Source organism: Tachyglossus aculeatus, chromosome 14 (assembly GCF_015852505.1).
Source record: "Tachyglossus aculeatus isolate mTacAcu1 chromosome 14, mTacAcu1.pri, whole genome shotgun sequence".
NCBI lineage: Eukaryota > Metazoa > Chordata > Mammalia > Monotremata > Tachyglossidae > Tachyglossus > Tachyglossus aculeatus.
In genome coordinates, this window is record NC_052079.1 from 49,056,553 (window position 1) to 49,080,000 (window position 23,448).

General features: G+C 50.7%; 1 long non-coding RNA gene across 2 annotated transcripts in view; it reads right to left on the reverse strand.

Moving 5' to 3' along the window:
- LOC119937249 overlaps positions 1 to 23,448 on the reverse strand; it is a 49,319-nt gene that overhangs the window by 15,959 nt on the left and 9,912 nt on the right. Inside the window, exons 2-3 of one of the 2 annotated variants that reach the window (XR_005453957.1) lie at positions 21,344 to 21,572; positions 9,048 to 9,269 (exon numbers count right to left, since the gene is read on the reverse strand). This is a non-coding gene — a long non-coding RNA (uncharacterized LOC119937249). The remainder of the gene's footprint in view (positions 1 to 9,047; positions 9,270 to 21,343; positions 21,573 to 23,448) is intronic. The other variant, XR_005453958.1, reaches the window with a different exon arrangement.

The following is a 23,448-nucleotide window of genomic DNA, read 5'->3' on the forward strand; positions in this document are numbered from 1 at the left end:
CACTCTGGTTTTCTGTTGCTCTGGCAACGCGAATAATGACTTTGCACTAAGGATCCATCTGCGATGTGCTGTAATAGGTGGTTTGGGTCCTCCATTTGTCTGTTTGTTTGTTTGTTTGTTTGCTTGGAGGATAAGAGTAGTGCGGAGATGAGCAAAGGAGTGGGGGGAGCTAGTGGGTAGGAGTGGCACGTGACATGCTCTCTCCCAGACACCCAGACAGGCAAACACACAGACACAAACACAGAGTTGTGGGCACCTGCACCATCTCCCACAGACACCCGGACAACCACCCCTCTCAACACCCACGCAGTTGACACACACAGTCCTGCATAATCCTACCCTGGTACAGGAATTCAAATCTGGGCACCAATGCACCAATGTTGGGAAACACGCCAATACACACCCAAACCCCTCCCCGCCCCCCCCCAACCCCAGCCCTCCCCTCACACCCCTTGACGATCTGGCACAAGGCAAGCCTGGAGGGGCATGGTTTTTAATTATGGTATTTGTTAAGCATTTACTACATGCCAGGCACTGTACTAAACACTGGGGTAGATGCAAGCAAATTGGGTTGGGTACAGTCCCTGTCCCTCATGGGGCTCACAGTCTCAATCCCTGTTTTACAGACGAGGTAAGTGAGGCCCAGAGAAGTGAATTGACTTTTCTCAAGGTCACACAGCAGACAGGTGGCAGAGCTGGGATTAGAACCCATGACCTTTGGACTCCCAGGCCTGTGTTCTATCCTTTATCCCCCATGCTGTGGTTGTCACATGCACCTCCAGGCATCCCTGCCCCGCATGGTTTGTGGGAACAGTTCCTCACGGCGCACCCTGGTTGGCTCTCTTCCTGGCATTCCAGGCCAGGCACTGCCCAACTCCCTGTCCCCCTTCAGCCTGTGCCTAGGCCTCTCCCTCTGCCATCACAGCTGAGGGGGAACGGGATCTCCTTCGTTCCTTAGCTGCGCTCCTCCCCCTTTCCTGTCTGCTCACCTCTACAACTTCCTAGCTCTGATCCTGAGTACTACAGCAAGGCCTCCTCAGCTCTTTTGAGGGATGGGGTCTCCCCACCTACCCCACCTCCTGGACCCCTGCTATCTCATGAGAAAAAGCCCGATTAGCAATCAATCAGTCTTATTTATTGAGTGCTTACTGTGTGCAAGAGCACTGTACTAAGCGCTTAGGAGAGTACAATATAAGGCCGAGACTCTTTAGCCCCCACCCTTTTGGGATCAAGCTTGGGAGTGGGGTCCGTCCCAGATGGAGTTGCTTTCTAGAGAGGGAAGAGGAGGCTAGAGATAGGAATCTTCCAGGAGGCTGGCCAGCCCCTGGCTACTGAAACTGTCCCCAAGATCTGGGCTGAGGCCCCTCAAGTCAAGAGCTCCCAGGACCTGGCCAGGAGGGGGAACTTCCCTGGGGCAGGGCTGGTGGAGGCTCACTTTACCTGGGAGGTACTATCCGGCCTAGGCCTAGGCTAGAAAAAGAGTCATGTCCCCTCCCTTTCTCCCTCCCTCCCTCCAGCTCTGGGTAGCCCAAAAGGCTTTCGGCTTCCAATTAGACTTCGCTGATGCTTCCCTTCCCAACCCTCCATCTGCTCAATTAGGGAAACGGGAAGTGGGAAAACAAATACTCAATTTTTAATCTAATCAGTCCTCCTCTCCCTAACTCACATCCTCTTGGCTCAGGGGCCCACTTCCTGGGGACGGGAGGGGGACAGCGAGTAGGACTGGGATGCCAGCCCTCCCTCTGCACCCTGTCTGCACAACTTTGGAAATGGGAAGACAGTTGAGTGTGTTTGTGGGGGTTGGGGGAGGGGGGAGTCAAGTGAATGGCACCCCCTCCCCTCAGGGGGGTTGAAACTGGCCTGGGACCATCCCTTCCAGCCCCTCTCCCAATCCAGTCCTTATCATCTCTATCCCAGGAAAAGACTTGGCAGGAGGATCCTGGGACCACCAGGTGCTTGCTGAAAGAGGGAGGGGGTGCTCAGCCAGGCAGCAGCGGCAGGGAGTTGGGGTGGGGCAGCATATGTGAGAAGCAGCTTGGCTCAGTGGAAAGAGCACGGGCTTTGGAGCCCTCTGGGTCATGGGTTCAAATCCCGGCTCCACCAATTGTCAGCTGTGTGACTTTGGGCAAGTCACTTAACTTCCCTGGGCCTCAGTTCCCTCATCTGGAAAATAAGGATGAAGATTGTGAGCCCCCCGTGGGACAACCTGATCATCTTGTAACCTCCCCAGGGCTTAGAACAGTGCTTTGCACATAGTATGCACTTAATACATGCTATCATTATTATTAGTAGTAGTATTAGTAGTAGTAGTATTATATGCTGGTCACTGTCCAGCTTTCTGGCACCACCAAATCATGTGAAACCATCACATCCAAGGCTTCATAGTTGGGGCGGGGGGCTCAGCAGGCTACCGGGGTTGGGAGTCGCTCAGCTCCTCGTGGCTCTCCCATCTCCAGTAGCAGCTACTGTCAGGGTGGCATGACTCCCGGGGGTCAGACTGGGCTGGGGTATCCCCAAACACAAGCCACGTGGCCCAGTAGATAGAGCACGGACCTCGGAGTCGAAAGGACCTAGGTCTAATCCTACTTGTTTGCTCTGTGACCTTGGGCAAGTCACATCACTTCTTTGGGCCTCAGTTTTCTCATCTGTAAAATAGGGTTTAAGACTGTAAGCCCCCTGTGGGACAGGGGCTGTGTCCAACCTGCTTTGCTTGTATCTATCCCAACCTTCAGTACAGTGCCTGGCACATAGTAAGTGCCTAACAAATACCACATTCATTACTATTACTATTTGTTACATTTATTACTATTATTACCATGAGCCAGGGAGAGAGAGGAGGCGAGGGAAACTCCCAGAGGTGAAGTTAGGGAAATTTCAAGAGCTGTCAAGAGAGAAGGAAAATCACAAGGGGCAAGAAAGAAAAAGTCCCCCAAAAGTATAGTCAACTGTTGCAGGGAAAGAGGAACTTTTTTATGGTATTTGTTAAGTGCTTACTATGTGCCAGGCACTGTTCTATGCGCTGGAGTAGATACAAGCTAATCAGGTTGGACACAGTCCATGTCCCACATGAGGCTCACAATCTTAGTCTTCATTTTACAAATGAGGTAACCGAGGCCCTCAGAAGTGACATGCCCAAGATCACACTGCAGACAAGTGGCAGATCTGGGATTAGAACCCAGATCCTTCTGAATCCCAAGCCCATGCTCTATCCACTAGGCCATGCTGCTTCTCTGCCTCAGAGCAACTCAATAATAATAATTGTGGTATTTTTTAAATGTTTACTATATGCCAAGCATTGTGGCAAATACAATACAATCAGATTGGACTCAGTCCCTGTCCAAAAAGGGGCTCTAGCCTAAGGGGGAGGCAGAACAGGCATTTAATCCCAATTTTGCATCTGATCAAAGTGAGGCCCAGAGAAGTTAAATGACTTGCCCAAAGTCACACAGCAGCTGAAAGGAGAAACTTGGATTAGAACCCAAGTCTCCCAATGCTTAATTTTCCACTAGGCCATGTGGAGGGCAAATCAGCAAAAGAAAGGGGGCTTCGAGAGTCTGGAAGGCAAAGACTGAAATCAGAGAAACTTGCTGTAACAGAAGAGGTAGAAGGGGAGAGAGAGGAGAGATGGAGACCACAGAAGAGAAGGAAGGAAAAGAAAAGGAGCGAAGGAAAACTTCTTTCCTTTCCCTGTCTGACCCTAAACCTGGCTCCTAAAATCCAGAGTCTCAGCCAAGCCAATCCCCCAAAACTGAGAAGTCAGTCCTCCAAGACTGAGTTGAGTGAGTCTGACCTATTCCCCACCGGGCCAACTGTCCTCCAATTCTCCTCCCTCACCTTCACCCAGGCCTCATTAGCTCCCTCAGCCCTCTGCTTCCTCCAACGATCCTAGCCATGGATTCTTCCCCTTCCTCCCTGCCTGATTCTCACTCCCACCTCCCACCTGTTCCCCTGCCCAGTAAGGCTGGTAGCCCTCATTTGCCCCAGCCAGTGCCAGGGGGGCAGGATGCCCACACACCCCTCCCCTTTGGGCACCACCAAGGGCCCAGCCCTCTCACCCCTTCTTCTAGGCAGCTCAGGGTCCCAACCCCCTTCTTCCTCTGGCTCTTTCCCTGCTCCATTCCCCAGATCCTGTAGGGGGAAGGGGAGAGCCCTCTCCACTTTCCAGAAGGATCCACAGGGAAGTTGAGAACCACTTTCCTGTCTATCTCTCCCAGCCAGGCCAAGAGCAGAGATTAAGATCACTGAAGGCATGACCCAGGTATCCGTGCTGGCCACAGCTCCATCTAGACACAACTTTCCAACCAACAGAATTGGGGCGGCTTTGTTTCAGCCTCCAGCTGGATTTCCAGGTGACCCATGGTGGCCCTCCTATGCTCCCGTAGCCCCAGACTGGAAGGGGCCTTCTGAGGCATCCTGTCCAGCCCCCTACCTCCAGGCAGTGAATGCTTACCCCATTCAAGAATAACAGGGGGGCTCATCTTTTTTTTTCCTAGCCACCTCCAGGAACAGAGACTTGGTGGTTCCTCCCAGAAGCCTGCACCAAAATTTCATCCCCTTGACAGTCCAGAAGTTCTTCCTTGGGTCTTCCCAGACTGCCCTTTCCCTCCTGTTTGGTCCTCCATGAGGAGAGAGAAATGGGCCAGCAGCCTCCTTTCCCACCTCAAAGGGAGAAGAAAAGTCTGGGTTTGCCCAAATCTCAGCTTTCTGCCGATGCTAAAACAATTTCTCTGAGGCTGGGATCTGCAGCTCCAGGGAAGAAACTGAGGCCCAGAGAGGGTGATGGATAAAAAGCCCCACAGGAAGTCAGCAGAAGTCCCAGGAATAGAACCCAAACAACCTGAGTCCCAGCCCCTAGCTCCATCCAATGGCCCCCACTACCTTTCAGAGAGAGAGAGAGAGAGAGAGTGAGAGAGGGAGAGAGAGTGCGAGCCAGCAGCTCTCCTGAAAAGCAGCACTGGATCCCCACCATGGAACTAAGGAAATTTTCCCATCTCAACCCCCACTGACACCCCCAAATCTGGCCTAGAGTGTTGGCCCCAGATCGAAAAAGTCAAGTTTTGGGTGGTTGACTGGATCCAAGACACTGGGGGGAAAACTGGTTCGAGGAGGACAGTGGATCTAGTTTCCCCACGGGGAAGATATTAGTGAGTGTTGTACTGTCCCAAGGACTTAGCACTGTGAGTTGAATAATAGAGTTGGTAAACACATTCTCTGCCCAAAAGGAGCTTACAAACCAGAGGGGAAGATAGACTTTACAATAAATTACAGATATGTTCATAAATACTGTGGAGTTGAGGGTGGATGAAAATCAACTGATTGTGGGAGTAAAGAGTCAAGTGCATAGGTGGCATAGCAAGAAGGGCAAGTAGTGGGAAATGAAGGCTTAATTGGGGAAGGCCTCTTGAAGGAGATGTGATTTTAATAAGACTTTAAAGGTGGTGAAAGTTGTGGTCTGTTAGATATGGAGTTCCAAGCCAGAAGGAGAATGTGGATAAAGGGTCAGTGGTGACATAGATGAGAAGTATGGTGAGTAGATTGGCATCCGAGGAGCGAACTGTGTGGGTAGTTATAGTAGAAAATCAAGAAGGTAAGGTAGGAGGGGGCAAGTGACTTAAAGACAAGGATAAGGAGTTTCTGTTTGAGGCAGAGGTGAAGGAGTAACTACTGGAGGCTCCTGAGGAGTGGGGAGACATGGGCTGAACATCTTTTTAGAAAAATGGTCCGGGTAGCAGAGTGAAGTATGAACTGGAGTGCGGAGAGACAGGAGGCAGGAAGGTCAGCAAGGAGGCTGACGCAGTAGTCATGGTGGGATATGACAAGTGCTTGGATCAGTGTGGTAACAGTTTGGATGAAGAGGAATGAGCAGATTCTAGAGATGCTGAGGCAGAATCGACAGGATTTGGTGACAGACTGAATGAGAGAGATGAGTCATGGATAATGCCAAGGGCAGGGGAGTTAAAGAGGATAGAGAGGTATTGTTGCCGGGCGGAGGAGAGGGCAGAATTAAAGTAGGCGAGGATAAGTTTGAGATGGACAAGGTCAGCCTGGTGTCTGGATTTCTGCCAGCAGCGCTCCCCGTCTCCTGCACAAGAGCAGAGGAAGTGTATTTGTGGAGGTGATCAAGGGCTGTGGGTTGGTAGCACAAGATCACAGAGGGACAAGGAAGGGAAAGAGCTGAGTTCAGTGGAGAGGCGGATGTTGAGGGTGGGGATTTTTATGTTACGAGGTGGTAGATTGGTTATGGAGACCAAATGGGGCATGATGAGTTTGGATAATGGGAGGGGGTCAAAGGATCAGAGGTCTCTGTAGGGGAACCAGACAGATCTGCAGGGAGAGGGTGAGTGGGAGAAAAGGCAGGTCAGGAGGTTGTAGTCGGAGAGTGGAATTTCAGAGTTGGTGAGGTTGGAGGTGGCTCAGTGACTAGAGGTGATGAGATACAGTGGGTGTCCAAATTGGTGAGAGGGTGAGGTGGAGAGGAGCAGGAGGTCGGTGGAGTTGAGGAGTGAGAGGATGAGGGCAGCAGGAAGGTCACTGGAAACATCCACGTGGTTACTGAAGTCCCAGAGAATCAATGTAGGGATGGAGAAAGATAAGATTAGAGGTTTTAGCTAAGCTCTGTCCGCAGAACTTGGGTTTTGTATAAATGTCTTCTCCAACGTACTGGAGGAATTAGGCTGTTTTTATTAAGTGATTTTAGAAGGCTTTCTCTGGACTGTACCCTTTATTCACCCCAACCCCCAGCTCCACAGCACTTATGTACATATCCATAATTTCTGTTTTAATAGGCTAAGTGGAAACAGCATGGGCTAGGGGATCAAAGGACATGGGTTCTAATTCCAGCTCCACCACTTGTCTGCTGTGTGACCTTGGGCAAGCCACTTAACTTCTCTGTGCCTCAGTTTACCTCTTCTGTAAAATAGGGATTAAGACTGTGAGCCCTACGTGGGACAACCTGATTACCTTGTATCTACCCCAGTGCTTAGAACAGGGCTTGGCAAAGAGTAAGTACTTAACAAATATCATAATTATTACTGTAAACAGGAAATGTATCTTTCAACTGTTCTACTGTACTCACCCAAGTATTTACTACAGTGCTCTGAGCACAGTAAGTGTTCACTAAGTAACTGATTGACTGGAGTAAATCCCAAAGTACAAGATAAATTAATGTTTGCATTCTGCAAGGGAAAGTCATTTGCAATTTCCCAGGCACCAGGCCACTGCCCGTTTTCCAAGAGAGCTAGCATTAAACTCCTAACCGTTGGCTTCAAAGCTCTCCCGCAGCAGTTTCCTTTCTGCTATCCTCTAACAATGGTATTGACTGGGCACTTACTGTGTGCACAGCACTGTACTAAGTGCTCTTCCCCCACTGCAACCCAGTTTGTGCTCTTTATACCTCGGTCTCAACTCTCCCATTTCCACCCCACTGTTCACAGCTTTCCCCCAACCGAGAGCTCTGCCTCAAATGTACCAAAACCCAACCCCCTCTCAAAGCCCTCCCAAAACCCTCCTCCTCCAGAAAGTCGTCCTAGACTTATTTCCACTCATCCCATCAGCCCCACCACTTAGCATGCAGGTGAATTTCTGATTGTGGATTAATTTGCCTACTTTCTATCATTTTTATCACTGCTCATCCTATAATAGCTTGGCAATTTATGCCTGCCTGTCTCCACCAACGAACTGTAAGCTTCTCAAGTGCAGGAGTGAATCTTTGACTCTTATGGTATGTTCCCCTAGTACAGCCTCTACACACATAGGATTCTCAATAAATACTGGTGGAAGTGGGGATATGGATGTGAACAGAGCTGTGACGTAAACTCCTCACTATTGGCTTCAAAGCTCTCCATCACCTTGCCCCCTCCTCCCTCACCTCCCTTCGCTCCTTCTGCATCCCAGCCCACACAGTCTGCTCCTCTGGTGCTAACCTTTCTGTGCCTCGTTCTCACCTGTCTCACCATTGACCCCTGACCCACATTTTAACTCTGGCCTGGAATACCCTCCCTCCTTAAATCTGCCAAACAATCACATTTCTTCCCTTCAAAGCCCTGCTGAAGGCTCACCTTCTCCAAGAGGCCTTCCCCAACTAAGCCCCCCTTTTCCTCAGCTCCCCCACACCTCCCCACTGCCCCAACTCGTTCCCTTTGCTCTACCCCTCTCCTCACCCCACAGCACTTGTATGTATGTATATATATATATATATATATATATATATATATATATATATATATATATATATATAAATAATTCTATTTATTTATATTAATGCCTGTTTACTTGTTTTCGTATGTATGGTTCAATAATTCTATTTATTTATATTGATGCTATTAATGCCTATTTACTGGTTTTGATGTCTGTCTCACCCCTTCTAGATTGCAAGCCCGTTGTGGGCAGGGATTGTCTTTATTACTGAATTGTACTTTCCAAGCACTTAGTACAGTGCTCTGCACACAGTAAGCACTCAATAAACATGATTGAATGAATTAATAAATATCATTATGTAAATAGCCTCATACTGTACTACTTCCCCCCATCTGCAATTGATTTTAATGATATTTCCCTTGTAAGCCCTTTGTGGATAGGAATCATGTCTACCAATTCTATTATACTGAAGAACAGTGTACCCTAGTGGAAAGAGCATAAGCCTAGGAGAAAGAGGACCTGGGTTCGAATCCCAGCTCTGCCATTTACCGCTATGTGACCCTGGGCAAGTCACTCAACTTCTCTGGGCCTCAACTCCCTCATCTACAAATGGGGATTTAATATGCATCCTTCTTCCTATCTAGACTGTGAGCCCCCTGTCGGGGTTTGGACTATGTCAAACCTGATTAGCCTGTACCTACCCCAGCACTTGGCTCATTGTAAGCGCTTAAAAAATAATACAATTATTGTTATTAAATAGCATAATCATTACATTTCCCAAGCACTTAGTCCAGTGCTCTGCACACAATAAGTGCTCAATAAATACAATTGATGGATCGACTGACTGATGCTGATGATACCCTTTGGGGACTTCTTCCCTGAGATGACACACAAGAGAATGAACTGCTTACCAGATCAGAAATAGGGTCTGGGCTCAGGTCTGGAGAAAAGGATCCTAGAGAAGACTGGTAGAAATCTCTCCTCTATGGTCTCTAGACAGCCAAGGAGTCGAGAACCCAGGCAGAACTCGGAAAGCCTTGTTGCTGTACAGCACACCGTGTGCTGAAAGTTGAGGCAGGCAGAAGGCTTCCTTGGAACGGGGAGGGCTGAGCAGGCTTCTGGAGTCTGAAGACCTGAAATTATAGTTCCAAATTAAGTCTAAGGAAAGAAAAGAATGTACTTTTAAAATGGTTTTCATTTCATGCATTTTGCTGATGTTGTTTAGAACAGTAAAGTCCACGCTTGCTAAATACGAATTGCTGGTTTGTTCTTTTCCTAATCTCCAAAAGCTCTGGGTTTTTTATTTTTAATAAAAAGAAATGCCTGTATACACTGTTTCAGGTCTCCCCCATTCTTGAATCTAACCCCATCACCAAGAGAGGGGTCAGTGCCCCTTAAGTAGCTGTATTTTAGGCCAGACCAGAAAACCCAAGGGTTTCCAGTACTCTTTTTGGAGGGTCATTTTCCAATTTGTAGCATGTTGGCGGTGTATTGTTGAAGGACACTCAAACAGGGAAATACTGCCTCAAATCATTAGAGAAACAGCATGGCCTAGTGGATAGAACACAAGCCTGGGAGTCAGAAGGACCTGGGTTCTAAACCCGGCTCCGTCACTTGTCTGCTCCGTGACCTTGGGCAAATCACTTCACTTCTCTGTGCCTCAGTTCCCTCATCTATATAATGGGGGTTAAAATGTGAGCCCCTTGTGGTACAGGGACTGTGTCCAATCTGATTAGCTTGTATCTACCCCAGCGCTTAGAACAGCGCATGACACGTAGCAAGGGGTTAACAAACGCCATCATTGTTATTTTTATTATTAAAGTCCAGCAGAGACCTTGGGTTCAGGTTCTGCTACTTCTTGTCCTAGAGGCCTTGAGCAAGAACAGTCCTGGGGCACTGGGTATTATAGGACATTTTGACAGGCATGTTTCTGGAATCTGGTCCTGGGTGTGTGTATTTGTGTGTGTGTGTGTGTGTGTGTGTGTGTGTGCGCGCGCGCGCGCACGCGTGTGTACACACTGTGCCGTACCTTCAGTGAGTCCACACTAGGCACTGTGAGGAGCTACAAAGGAAAAGAGAGATAATTGCACTCAAAGAGCGTTTGGTGCTACGTGTCAGCCTGGGGCAGTCCCAAATAGGCCAGCCAAGCCCAGATAGCCTCAGTTTCCCCTCCTCTACTTCCTCCTCAGGCAAGCAATGATAAATTCCCAAAGATGCCATGGATCACCCCCCACAGCGGCCTGGCTCAGAGGGTGGTCCCCGGCTCCCACTGTGAGAGGCCAGGGACCCCTGGGGGCCCCTGGGCACCTGTGGAAATTGTGGACCCCTGGTCCTTCAGAGGGAGTTTCGGGTCCTAGCGCTAGGCAGGATAGGAACAGGGAGGTGAGAGCCTGAGGTCAGAGAGGTGAAGACAGGACGGTCACCAGGAGAGAACCACTGTGGCAGCATTCATGCTCACCCCCTGTGTGGAGCAGAGGGGCAGGTGGAGGCCCAGCGTTGGGTGCCTTGAGCACGGGGAGAACTCAGAGGGTCTGTGGGTGGGGAGCTTACAGTCGGAACCGGCTGTTGCTGCTGCCCGTTTTTCCTTTTCTAATCTCTGTGATGTAAATCCATTCCCAGCCACTGCCTACGGACTTTTAATTCCATTGGCATTAGGCTCCCTAAAACCTCTATTACCAAAAGCTTTTAGGATTTTCCCTGCAATCTATAAGGGACAGGGCATTCTCTCCTTCTCGGGGGCAGTAAAAATTAATTTGTGCATTCTCCAGGTTGAGACTGACCCACTAAGACCTGAGGCGAACAGACACGGGCACCCAAATCCTGCAATGATGCCCAAGAGAAGCAGCATGGCCTAGCAAATGATAATTAGTAGTAGTAGTAGTAGTATTGTGGTATTTGTTAAGCACTTACTAGGTGCCAAGCACTGTTCTAAGTGCTTGGGTACATATAAGGTCAGCAGGTTGTCCCACATGGGGGTCAGCAGGTTGTCCCACATGGGGCTCAGGTAACTGAGGCACAGAGAAGTTAAGTGGCTTGCCCAAGGTCACCCAGCAGACAAGTGGCAAGAGAAGCAGCATGGCCTCGTGAATAGAGCATGGACCTGAGACTCAGAAGGACCTGGGTTCTAATTCCAGCTCAGCCACTTGTCTGCTGTGTGACCTGAGATAAGTCACTTCACTTCTCTGTGCCTCAGTTACCCATATGTAAAATGGGGATTAAGACTGTGAGCCCCTTGAGGAAAATGGACTGTGCCCAACCTGATTTCCTTGCATCTACCCCAATGCTTAGTGCAGTGCTTGGCACATGGTAAGCACTTAACAAATATATTTTTAAAAAAAGGACTGTGTAGGTGGGTGGGCAGACAGCATTCCTGCTCTTCACTGGTCTACACCCTGGTCTAGGCCAGCCAAGTGGGCCCGAGGGCATTGTCTGCTGGTGGTGACCAGTTGTCCTATCACTTTGAGAATGTCCAGTTCTCAGAGAAGGGTGGAAGCAAAGAGACTGCAAGAAGCCCCATGGCTATATCCCTGTCTGCTGTGGAGGACTAGGGGTGAGGCTTTGCCTCAGTTACCGCATCTGTAAAATGGGGACTGAGTGAGCCCCTTGTGAGACATGGATTTTGTCCAATCTGATTAACTTGTATTTACCCCAGCGCTTAGAACAGTACATGACACATAGTAAGCACTTAACAAGTACCATAATTATTATTATTGCTATTCTGGGCATTGCTGATTGCCCAGCTTCTCCCTCAGATTGCAATGGAGATGCCAGCTGAGGAAGGAAAAACAGCGGCATCCACACGATGCCATCCCCCAGGGAGGGGCATCCAGGTTCCAGGCTCCGGATGAGAGCCTGCAACAATAATTAAATAATTAATTGTGGTATTTGTTAAGCACTTACTACGTGACAAATAGCGTTCTAAGAGCTGGGGTGAACACAAGCAAATCCGATTGGACACGGTCCCTGTCCCAGATGGGGTGAGCAATCTTAATGCCCATTTTACAGATGAGGAACTGAGGCACAGAGAAGTGAAGTGATTTGCCCAAGATCACACAGCAGACACATGATGGAGCCGGTACTAGAACCCAGATAATAATAATAATGATAATAATGGCATTTATTAAGCGCTTAACTATGTGCAAAGCACTGTTCTAAGTGCCGGAGAGGTTACAAGATGATGAGGTTGTCCCACGGGGGGCTCACAGTCTTAATCCCCATTTTGCAGATGAGGTAACTGAGGCACAGAGAAATTAAGTGACTTGCACAAAGTCACACAGCGGACAATTGGTGGAGCTGGGATTTGAACCCATGACCTCTGACTCCAAAGTCTGTGCTCTTTGCACTGAGCCACGCTACTTCATCCCTTTGACTCCCAGGCCAGTGTGCTAACCATTGGGCCACGCTGCTTCTCTAAGGCCAGGAGTGGAACGGCTAGGCTAGTTTGCTAATCAGACCTGCATGTGCCCCTATTCGGGTCGGGAGACAACTGGGCATTTCGCCCCTGGCTGACATGTAGCCCCCAAAATTATCAGATTGGTTGTGGGTGCGAGACGTCCAGACCCTGGTGCCCAGGCTTGGTAACGGGAGGAGGTCCAATAAAGCGGTTACTGGGTTTCCCACCTCTGCCAGCCCTGAGACAGGGCTGTTTCCCCAGCTCTGGGTAGCCCCAGTGAGGATTCCAGTAGGCCAGAGGCTGGGCAACCTGAGATCAACTGATGCTGCCCCTCTCTTCCTATTACTTCGGTTTGTTTGGGTTTTTTTCAAATTGTATTTAAGCTCTTACTATATGTTTGCCCTGCTCTAAGAACTGAGATAGGGGTGAACTTTTTAAAATAGTATGTGTTAAGCGCTTACTATGTGTTTGCACTGTTCTAAGCGCTGAGATAGAAACCAGTGGATTTTTAAGAGTATTTGTTAAGCGCTTACTATGTGTTTGCACCATCCTAAGCGCTGAGATAGAAACAGTGGATTTTTAAAAGAGTATTTGTTCGGCACTTACTGTGTTTGCACTGTCCTAAGTTCTGAGATAGAAACAAGTGGATTTTTAAAATGTTATTTGTTAAGTGCTTACCATGTGTTTGCGCAATCCTAAGTGCTGAGATAGAAACAAGTGAATTTTTTAAAATGGCATTTGTCAAAGTACTTACTATGTGTTTCCACTTTTCTAAGTGCCGTGATAGAAGCAAGTGAATTAGGATGGACACAGTCCCTGCCCCGCATGGGGTTCACTGTCTAAGAAGGGAGAAGAGGAGAACTGAGGCACAGAGAGGTTAAGTGATTTGCCAAGGTCACACAGCAACCACTTGGCAGAGCCAGGGTTAGAACCCAGGGCCTCTGACTCCCAGGACCAAACTGGTTCTAGCTCAGGCCTAGATGAGTCCTTACGGGTGTGTCTGAGGATAGGTGTCGGAGTGACGGGGACTGGTGTGAATGTCTGTACATCTGAGTCTGAGAACAGATGCCAGGCTGTGTGTATCTGTGTGTGTGTGTGTGTGTGTGTGTGTGTGTGTGTGAGTGTGTGTGTGTGTGCGCGCGTCAGACTGAGGACAGGTGTCAGAGTGTGTGTGTGTGTGAATCTGTGTGTGTGTGTGAAAGTCTGAGAATAGGTGTCTGTGGGGGTTGGGGGGAGGAAGAAAGGACCAATCAGCAGCAGAGGCTAAGGACCTGCCCAGGCAGGGAGCTTGAGAAAGAAGCTGTCAGTAGTCTGTATCCCACGAGGAAACGGCCAATTACCCAGTTTCTGAAGGAACAAATGAATCTGGGTGACAGTCTATCCTGCCTCATACCCAGAGGTGACCAATTCCTGCAATTCCCTACACACTGATCCTACAGTATTCCTGCTGTTCCCCCAACCTGATCCTAGAGAATTCCTGCTGCTCCCAGACCAGACCTTTCCCCTCCCCTTCACACCCCGCAGATCCCAAACAGCCTGAAATCTGTTCCGTGAACTCAATGCAAATCCCCACCCCCGCAAAAAAGATATCCTCCATATTCCTTTCCTTGGGACTTCCAATCTGCTGTAGCCCCTTGTCAGCCCCCCATCCCTTTCCCTCCTCTGATCCCATCCTATTTCACAGCTCTTCAGCAAAGCCAGCCTATTTGGAAAAAAAAACAAGGCTAGGGGTCAGGAGACCTGGATTCTAGTCCCAGCTCTGCCACTTGCCTGCTGTGTGACCTTGGATGAGTCACTTAACCTCTCAGCCTCAGTTTCCACCTGCAAGATGGGACAGGGACTGTGTCCAGTCTGATTACTTTGTATCTACCCCAGACTTTAGCACAGTCCTTGACACATAGTAAATATTTTAAACAAATACCAATCATATTTATTATCAATCAGTGGTATTTATTGAGTGCTTACTAGGTGCAGAGCACTGTACTAAGCGCTTGGGAGAGTATAATACAACAGAATTAGCAGAGTTTCCTGCCCACACCAAGCCAAAGCATATTGTGTGCACAGCACTGTACTAAGTGTTTGGGAGAGTACAGTATAAGAGTTGGTAGACACATTCCTTGCCCACAAGGAGTTTACAGTCCTGGAAGTTGATAGCGTAGCAGAGATTATTATTGCTTCTCTCCCACAACTGGGCAGAGGACAGAGAGCAGCAGTGGTCCGGTCCGAATCCTGGAAAGGGAACCGCACGCAGAAATCAAGGAGCAGGCGCTTCCAGCCCCTCCCCCAACACCTGTGGACAAGGCTCCACATGAGCCCGAAGTCAAACTGTCACTTTTGGGGACCCTAACCCTGTCCCGGGGCTGGGGGTTTCCAAATCCTTCACAGCTCTGCGGACCCAAACCCCCTTCCTATGGTATTTGTTAAGCACTTACTACATGGTAGTCACTGTTCTAAGCACTGGGATAGATAGCAAGTTGTCACGTTGGACAGAGTCCCTGTCTCGTATAATAATAATAATGATGGCATTTATTAAGCGCTTACTATGTGCAAAGCACTGTTCTAAGCGCTGGGGAGGTTACAAGGTGATCAGGTTGTCCCACAGGGGGCTCACAGTCTTCATCCCCATTTTACAGATGAGGGAACTGAGGCCCAGAGAAGTGAAGTGACTTGCCCAAAGTCACACAGCTGACAAGTGGAGGGGTCGGGATTTGAACCCATGACCTCTGACTCCAAAGCCCGGGCTCGTTCCACTGGGCCACGCTGCTGCTCCGCTCACAATCTTAATCCTCATTTTACAGATGAGGAAACTGAAGCACAGAGAAGTAAAGTGACTTCAATCAATCAATCGTATCTTATGGAGCATTTACTATGTGCAGATCACTGTGCATGGTAGAGTACAATTCAACAGAATTAGCAGACATGTTCCCTTCCCATAATGAACTTGTCTAAGGTCACACAGCAGATAAGTGACGGATCTGGGATTCGACCCCTGCTCCCACATGCCAAACCACAGCTCCTCCTTCCCCCTCCTACCCTTCCCCAACGGCCTGGCTATTTAACTTGACTACTCTAAACCAGCCACCCCTGCAGACCCTCAGATCCCCCCCTACTCTTCCCTCAACGGTGCTCCGAGGTCCAGGCTCACTCTGGGTTAATTCTATAGTCCACTAAGCCAAAGGCGACTCGAGGACTACCAGGCAGGCCTAGAGCTAAATTGAGGTCAGAACTGCCCTGGGCCCTCAGGAAATCTTCGCTGCCAAGAAAGGTGGCATTGACAAGGTCTGAGCCACCCTGCTTCCTCTCTTGCAGGGTTCCTGTCTGCTCCCTTAATTCTAATCCTGGCTTTGCCACTTGTCTGCTGTGTGAGCTTGGGCAAGTCATTTTATTTCTCTGTGCCTCAGTTACCTCATCTGTACAGTGGGGATTGAGATTGTGAGCCTTATGTGGGACAGGTACTGTGTCCAACCCGATTTGCTTATATCTACCCCAGGGCTTAGTACAGTACAGCCTGGGTTGAGGTGGGGGGCAGGGTTTTGGTTGTGGAGGGAGGCAGGGTTAAATGGTATTTGTTAAGCACCTACCTATCTCCCAGGCACTGTACTAAGCACTGGGGTAAATACAAGCTAATCAGGTTGGACACAGTCCATGTCCCACATGGGACTCACAGTCTTAATTCTCATTTTCCAGATGAGGTAACAGGCACAGAGAAGTGAAGTGACTCCTCAAGGTCCCACAGCAGACAAGTGGTGGAACCAGAATCAAAACTCAGGTCCTTTAACTCCCAGGCCCATGTTCTTTCCACATAGGCCACGCTGTTTCTATTTCTTCCCCTCTTCACGCTCCCTTGCTCTGCCTTTCTTTCATTCAGTACTGTTTCTGATGTGGGTGGGTTCTCTCCCTCTCTCTCTCTTTCACCACATATCTCTCCATCCCACCCGCTCTCTTCCTCTCAGACCCATTTCCTTACTTGTGTGGGCACAGTGCGTACCCAAGTCAGGCTCCTGGCCAACCTCCAACCCTGCCCTGTATCAGGCTTCCCTCGGCATCCCTGGCACACGGGCCGTGAGGCTGCCCCACCCACCCTAGCGTCCCCCTCCCCGCCCCCCGTTCCCCATGAATCCCCTCTCTGTTGCTGGAGGGGAAGGCCACAGACCTCCTTTTCTCACTGGCAAACAAACGGAGTCTTCAGAGAGAAAGAGACACTGCCACGGCCCTAGAAAACAATGGGGGTTCTATTCCTCGTGTCTCTTCTCTACCCTCTCATTACTGGCCAGAGCCACTGCAAGGCCCTTCCCTCCGGCCCCTCGAGGGCTGGCTCAGGTTGGCAGTCAGTCCAGAGGGGGATGCTGGGGGCCGGGGAAGGGGAGGGAGCTCCGACTGTCACATCTCAGCCCTGGATCTGGAAATGGATATAAAATTCAGTGTCCCTTCCACGGGCCCGTCTCCCAAGTTCAACCTTTATCACCAGCCAAGAAACCACCACCACCACCATGACTGACACCGCCATCAACACCAAGGCAAAAACCACTACCAACACCACTACCCCAGCGTTTAGTAAGCACTTAACAAATACCATCATTATTATTAACACCATCCTGCCTGTCTATGATGCAATCACCATCATCTCTACCCTCTGAGCAGTCCAGAATGAAGCTTTTTTTTACGATATTTGTTAAAGGGTTAGTATGTGCCAGGCACTGTACTAAGCGCTGGGGTAGATACAAATTTATCAGATTGGACACAGTCTATGTCCCACCTAGGGCTCACAGTCTTAATCCCCAATTTACAAATGAGGTAACTGAGGCACAGATAAATTGAGTGACTTACCCAGGGTCACACAGTAGACTAGTGGTGGAGCCGGGATCAGAATCCAAGGCTTTCTGACTTCCAAGTCCCTGTTGTATGCATTAGGACATGCTGCTTCTCTATGCTTCCCTGGACTGTCTACCCACCAGGCAACTTTGAGAGATACTGTCACCTAATTCTAGATCCCTCCGAGCCTCGGACAATCCTCCTGCTGCCCACCTTCTCCCCCTCCTTAAATCCCACCTATACCTTCCCTACTTTCTTCTTTATTTCTTTAATGGTATTTGTTGAGCACTTACTATGTGCCAGGCACCGTATAAGCCCTGGGCTAGAGACAAGGTCATCAGGTTTGTCACAGTCCCTGTCCCACATGGCGCTCAGTCTTAATCCTCATTTTACAGATGAGGTAACTGAGATAGAAAGAAGTGAAGCGATTTGCCCTAGGTGACACAGCAGATGAGTGGTGGAACAGGATTCGAACCCAGGTCCTCCTGACTCCCAAGCCCCTGCTCTACCCACTAGGCCATGCTTGTAGAGATCCAGCCCTTCAGGGGCAAGTCCATGACCAGCCTGGTGTACCTCTCCCATGATCAATCAATCGATCATATTTATTGAGTGCTTACTGTGTGCTGAGCACTGTACTAAGCACTTGGGAGAGTACAATATAACAGAATTGGTAGACGTGTTCCCTGCCCACAATGTGATGATCTCAAAAGCTACAGGTTGTGGAAGGGAAGAGATGGAGAGTTTGGGGTGCTCTGCAGGATGAGTTTAGGCAGAAGGAGGAAGGGAAGAGAGCCAGAGTTCTCCCTAGAGAACCAGCTCTGTTGGGTTCAGTTCCCTTTCTGTTTTATTGGGGTCCTGCCTTCTGTCCAGCCTCTGAGAACTGACTTCCACCCTCAACTCTGACCCTCCTAGAGCCCATGGGTTCAGCAGGGGCTGAGAGGGCAGAACCTCTGCCAGGAAAGCAAGGGGGAGAGAGAGATGCTCGGTAACTATTGCCGTAGAAGGGTGCCTGCAGGGAGGTAGCACTTGTAAAAGCAGAGACGGAGGGAGAGTCTGGTGGCCAGGTTTTCCCTTTGGGGGCTCCGATGCCTGAGCAAGCAGAGGGAGGAAAGCTGAGCTGAGCAGGGCCCAGCCTGGTCCCACTGGGCAATGGGAGGGGGCACTTAGTCAGAGCGGCTTGTCCAAATTTCTAAAGAGGGAGGGGAGGGGAGGGAAGGAAAGAGGAATCAACAGCTCCTGACAGAGACCCACCTCCTTCTTTGTGGTGGCCACCAACACGAGGACACCGACCCCTGACCCCCACAAGTGGTGGCTACCAACACTGTGACAGGGACACCAAATCCCTTCACCTGGTAGCCACCAAAACTGACGCAGGAACATCAACCCCAACAAAATGGTGGCTATCAACTCTGTGACAGGAACACCAAGCACTTCACGTAGTGGCTGCCACCACTATGACAGTGACACCAAATCCCTTCACATCAAAGTAGCGTGGCCTAGTGGGTAGAACATGAGCCTGGGAGTTAGAAGGATCTGGGTTCTAGACCCAGCCCCTCCATTTGTCTGCTGTGTGACCTTGGGCAAGTCACTTCACTTTTCTGGGTCTCAGTTACCTCATCGGTAAAATGAGGATTAAGAGAGTAAGTCCCATGTGGGACAGGAACTGTATCCAACTTGATTTCCTTGTATCTACTCCAGCATTTAAAACAGTGCCTGGCACATAGTAAGCACTTAACAAATACCATTTAAAAAAAAATGGAACCACCAACACTGTGACTGGAACATATCTTTCCACGTGTGAAGGGACAGAAACAACATCTCCCTCTAAAGAGGGTCAGGGACCCCCTACCTGTCTCCACATAGTACTCTCCCGAGGGCCTTAGTGCAGAGCTCTGCACACAGTAAGCACTCAATAAATACGATTGAATTAATTAATTAATAGAAGACCCAACTCTAAGCCAATGACAGTTTTGTCCAGAGTAGATCGGCAGGAAGTACCTGCCAGGGAGAGGGACCACATGTCCCAGCAGGTGAGGTGTAGGCCTGGTCTTTCCAGGACTGTGACCCTTCCCAACCCGGTTTCTCTCTCCAGAGAGGGGGTGAGCCAGGCTTCGGCCCCCTTCTTTAAGGTGGCTACCAACACAAGGACACCGATCCCCTCCCCCAACAAGTGGTGGCTACCAACACTGCGACAGAGACACCAAATCCCTTCACCTGGTAGCCACCGAAACTGACATATGCATATCAACTCCCGAGCTCACCCCCCACTCAGCCCCGCCACCCCCTCTAGACAATACAATTGAATGAATGAATGAATGAATGAATGTAAACTCTTTGTGGGCAGGGAATGTGTCTGTTTAGTTTTGTATTGTACTCTCCCAAATGCTTAGTACAGTGCTCCATACAGTCCACACTCAATAAATATGATTGACTGACTCTCCTTCCACCTGGGCTGCTATGGGGGTGACTCCAGATACACTTGCCATGGCCCTGTGCCAGGCTGATCGGCAGCAGGAACTGTCATTCAACCCGGCACCCCCGGCTAATCCTAGTAATAATAATGGCATTTATTAAGCTCTTACTATGTGCAAAGCACTGTTCTAAGCACTAGGGAGGTTACAAGGTGATCAGATTGTCCCACGGGGGGCTCACAGTTTTCATCCCCATTTTACAGATGAGGTAACTGAGGCCCAGAGAAGTGAAGTGACTTGCCCAAAGTCACACAGCTGGCAATTGGCAGAGCCGGAATTTGAACCCATGACCTCTGACTCCAAAGCCCATGCTCTTTCCAATGAGCCACGCTGCTTCTCTTCTAGTAGAGCCCAGGCCCTTCCCCCTGCCATTGGCTCCACCCAAGCAAGCACAACCACCCTCACCCCAGGGGCTCCCGAGAGGCTGACGATGCCAGCCACCCCCAAGACCCCCCTGTGCTCCTACGGGAGTCCCACCCATGCCACAGCCTCCTCTTCCCCTCCTGCCTCAGCATCACAACCCCTTCTAATAATAATAATAATAATAATAATAATAATAATTGCGGTATTTGTTAAGCGCTTAGTATGTGCCAGGCACTGTACTAAGAACTAGACAGGATACAAGCAAAGTGGGTTGGACACAGTCCCTGTCCCACGTGGGGCTCACAGTTTCAATTCCCATTTTGCAGATGAGAGAATTGAGGCCCAGAGAAGTTAAGTTGACTTGCCCAAGGACACACAGCAGGCAAGTGGAGGAGTCAGAATTAGAACCCATGACCTTTTCTGACTCTCAGACCTGTGCTCTATCCATTAGGCCACACTTCTCCTCTCTACTTCTCTCTCCCGCTCTGGCCCCGAGCAGCCTGGTGGCACGGGTGAGAGGCCTCCCTCTGCCCCCCGGAGCCTCGGTACCAAGCTCCCCCCACCCCCTAGAACTCCCCTCTTCTAACCACAATTCTTGTCCAAAGGAGACCAGGAAAGAAAGAGAAATCTCTGGAGGGAGAGGCCAGAGCCCCACTCTGCCTGTCTTCATTTCCCAGTCTGGAAGCCCACCCGCTGCTTCCAGAAATGCGGAGAGACCCCTCAGAATGGCTGGCATGGGCAGAGGAGCTCAGAGGTCTCACCCCTTCACTCCCAGCTCACCGGGGGTGACGGACAGATAGGGAACCCAGCTCTCCGGGATGATTGATGTGTGAGAGAGAGAGAGAGAGAAGGGAGAAAGAGAAGAGGGAGAGAGAGAGAGGATGGGGGTGGGCAGGGGCAGGGGGCAAGCTCCCTGGGGGGACAGACAGAGAAGCCCAGCTCTCCAGCTTCCCTGGAGGGATGGACGAGTGGTTAGCTCCCTGGGAGAATGGATGTGGGGCATGCTTCTCTTTAGCCCTGGACCATCTTACCTAGCGGTGTGGGCCTTGGCCTTCCCTCAGCGCCAGTCGCTACCCTTTCCTGCACACACACACACAACCATACACGTGTACACACGCACACATGACCCACAGAGCAGGAAACCCCAGTGCCAAGCTCAGCCCCTTACCCCCAGCCTCAGGGTCCAGGAACACGATGCCTCCGGCTCAGGGAAAGCTCCAGCCTCCCTGCCTTTCCTGGCCCCTCTCTGGGCCTCGACCCCCGGATGCTGCTGCTGAGGTGGGGGCGTCTGGGGAGGGGGCGACGACCACGTCCCAGGCCAAGGTGGTGGCGTCTCCGGCCCGGAGCTCCGGGCCCAGCTTCCCCTGAGAAGACTGCCTCACCGAAGTGTTCGCCTTCTGCAAGGAGAGGGAGGAAAAAACGCTCGTGTCTTGAAGGGTACGCTCACTTTTTTCTTAGGTTTCCCATGGCAACGGAATATACCACAAATGAATATCCAGGGCTAGCGCGTGCGTGCATGTGTGTGTGTGAGAGAGAGAGAGAGAGAAGGGAAAGACAGAGAGAGAGGAGGGAGAGGAGAGAGGAGGGAGGGAGAGAGGAGGAGAAAGAGGAGGGAGAGAGAAAGAGAAGGAGGAGAGAGGAAGGTGAGAGAAAGAGAAGGGGGAGAGAGAGGAGGGAGAGAGAGAGGAGAAAGAGGAGAGAGAGTGGACAACTGGGCATTCAAGGTAGGACCGGGAGCTGGGGGAGGGTGAACATGGTTGGGAGGCCCAGTGCCTAACGCCGGGCAGCGGGCCACGGCTGTGGTCATGGGGAGAGGAGCATAAGGGCAGCCCAGGACCCCCAGACCACCCCACCGTGGACTGGCCACGGCTGCTTCTGTCCCAGAAGCCTCAGCGGGATGGGGAGGGTCCAGCCCCGGCCATGACCAGGTCATGACCGGGCAATGACCGGGCCAGAGTGGGCAGGAGCGAGCCCAAGGACAGGCCTGGGGGTGGAGAGGGGGGCTGCATCCATATCCCACAGGCTCCACACACATTTACACCAAACACACACACACACACACACACACACACACACACACGCACACACACACCCTGCTTCACACCCCACAGCCACTACGCATAACCCCCAACTCCACAAGCAGTACATACATACTGGTCTCACACAACTATAAGCACACCCTACAACACACTACCCCGACACAGGCACAACTTTGCTAGCCCCCACCCTCCATGGGGACACACGCACACTGCTCATGCATCTTCACAGATCCCGCCCATCCCCCTCTCCCCCTCCTCCTCCCCCCCCCACCCCCACACACCTCGAGACAGTCACAACCAGACACCGTCCTCTTTTCCCTGCCCTTCATAAGCCTTCCCTGCCTGTGGCTCACCCTGGAGATTCAACACAAACCCTCACCCCTAGAAATCCATCTTTCTCCAGCACACGCACAGCCGCTAGACTGCTCTTGATGCTGAACCCTTGGAATGCACACACAGACACACACACACACACACACACATACACACACAAAAAAGCCCCAGTAAGTCTGGGAGGCGACCCACCCAGAACCTCACCAGCCAGCAGTGAGTCAAGCAAAGACGGACTTACCGACACACACACACACACGCATACACAGAATCTAACACATGTGCATCCCACTCCCTCAACTCAACCCAGCATGCACACAAACGCCCACTCCCCTCTTGCCAGAACAGAGGAACAGGAGCTCAGTGAGGGGAGAGTCGCTTCTATGGCTCCTTCCACCTACGCAAAACCACAACCACAACCACCCCCCACACACACACACACCCTCAGCAACGAACTGTGTCAAGCTGTCTTTTCCTCTGTCTGCCTCCCAGCCTTCCCACTGCTTGCTTCCAGGCTGGTTGCCCCTTCTTCATTCTTCATAGTCCGGCTGGCTGTGGTTACTGTGGACGGACACACACACCACACACACACACACACTCTGCAGCTCAGAATCCGAGTGTGCTCAGAAGCAGCCTTGTGCGGGCGCGCGCCCGGAGAGCACCTGAATCAACCCACACTTACGCACACACACACATCCCTCCCCTTCCTTCCTCCAGCCTGCTTCTTTTTTCTCCTGCTCCCACCCCACCGGGCTGCCATGAGCCATGGATCATTTGCATGCAGAAAGAAGCTCAGGGCCCACCAGCCCAGAGCGCTGTGAAATTGGCAGAGAGGAGCGCTGGAGGATGCGAATTCACGTCCTAAACACCGGGAAGAAAGGTAACCCCAAACCCAGCAGGCGCA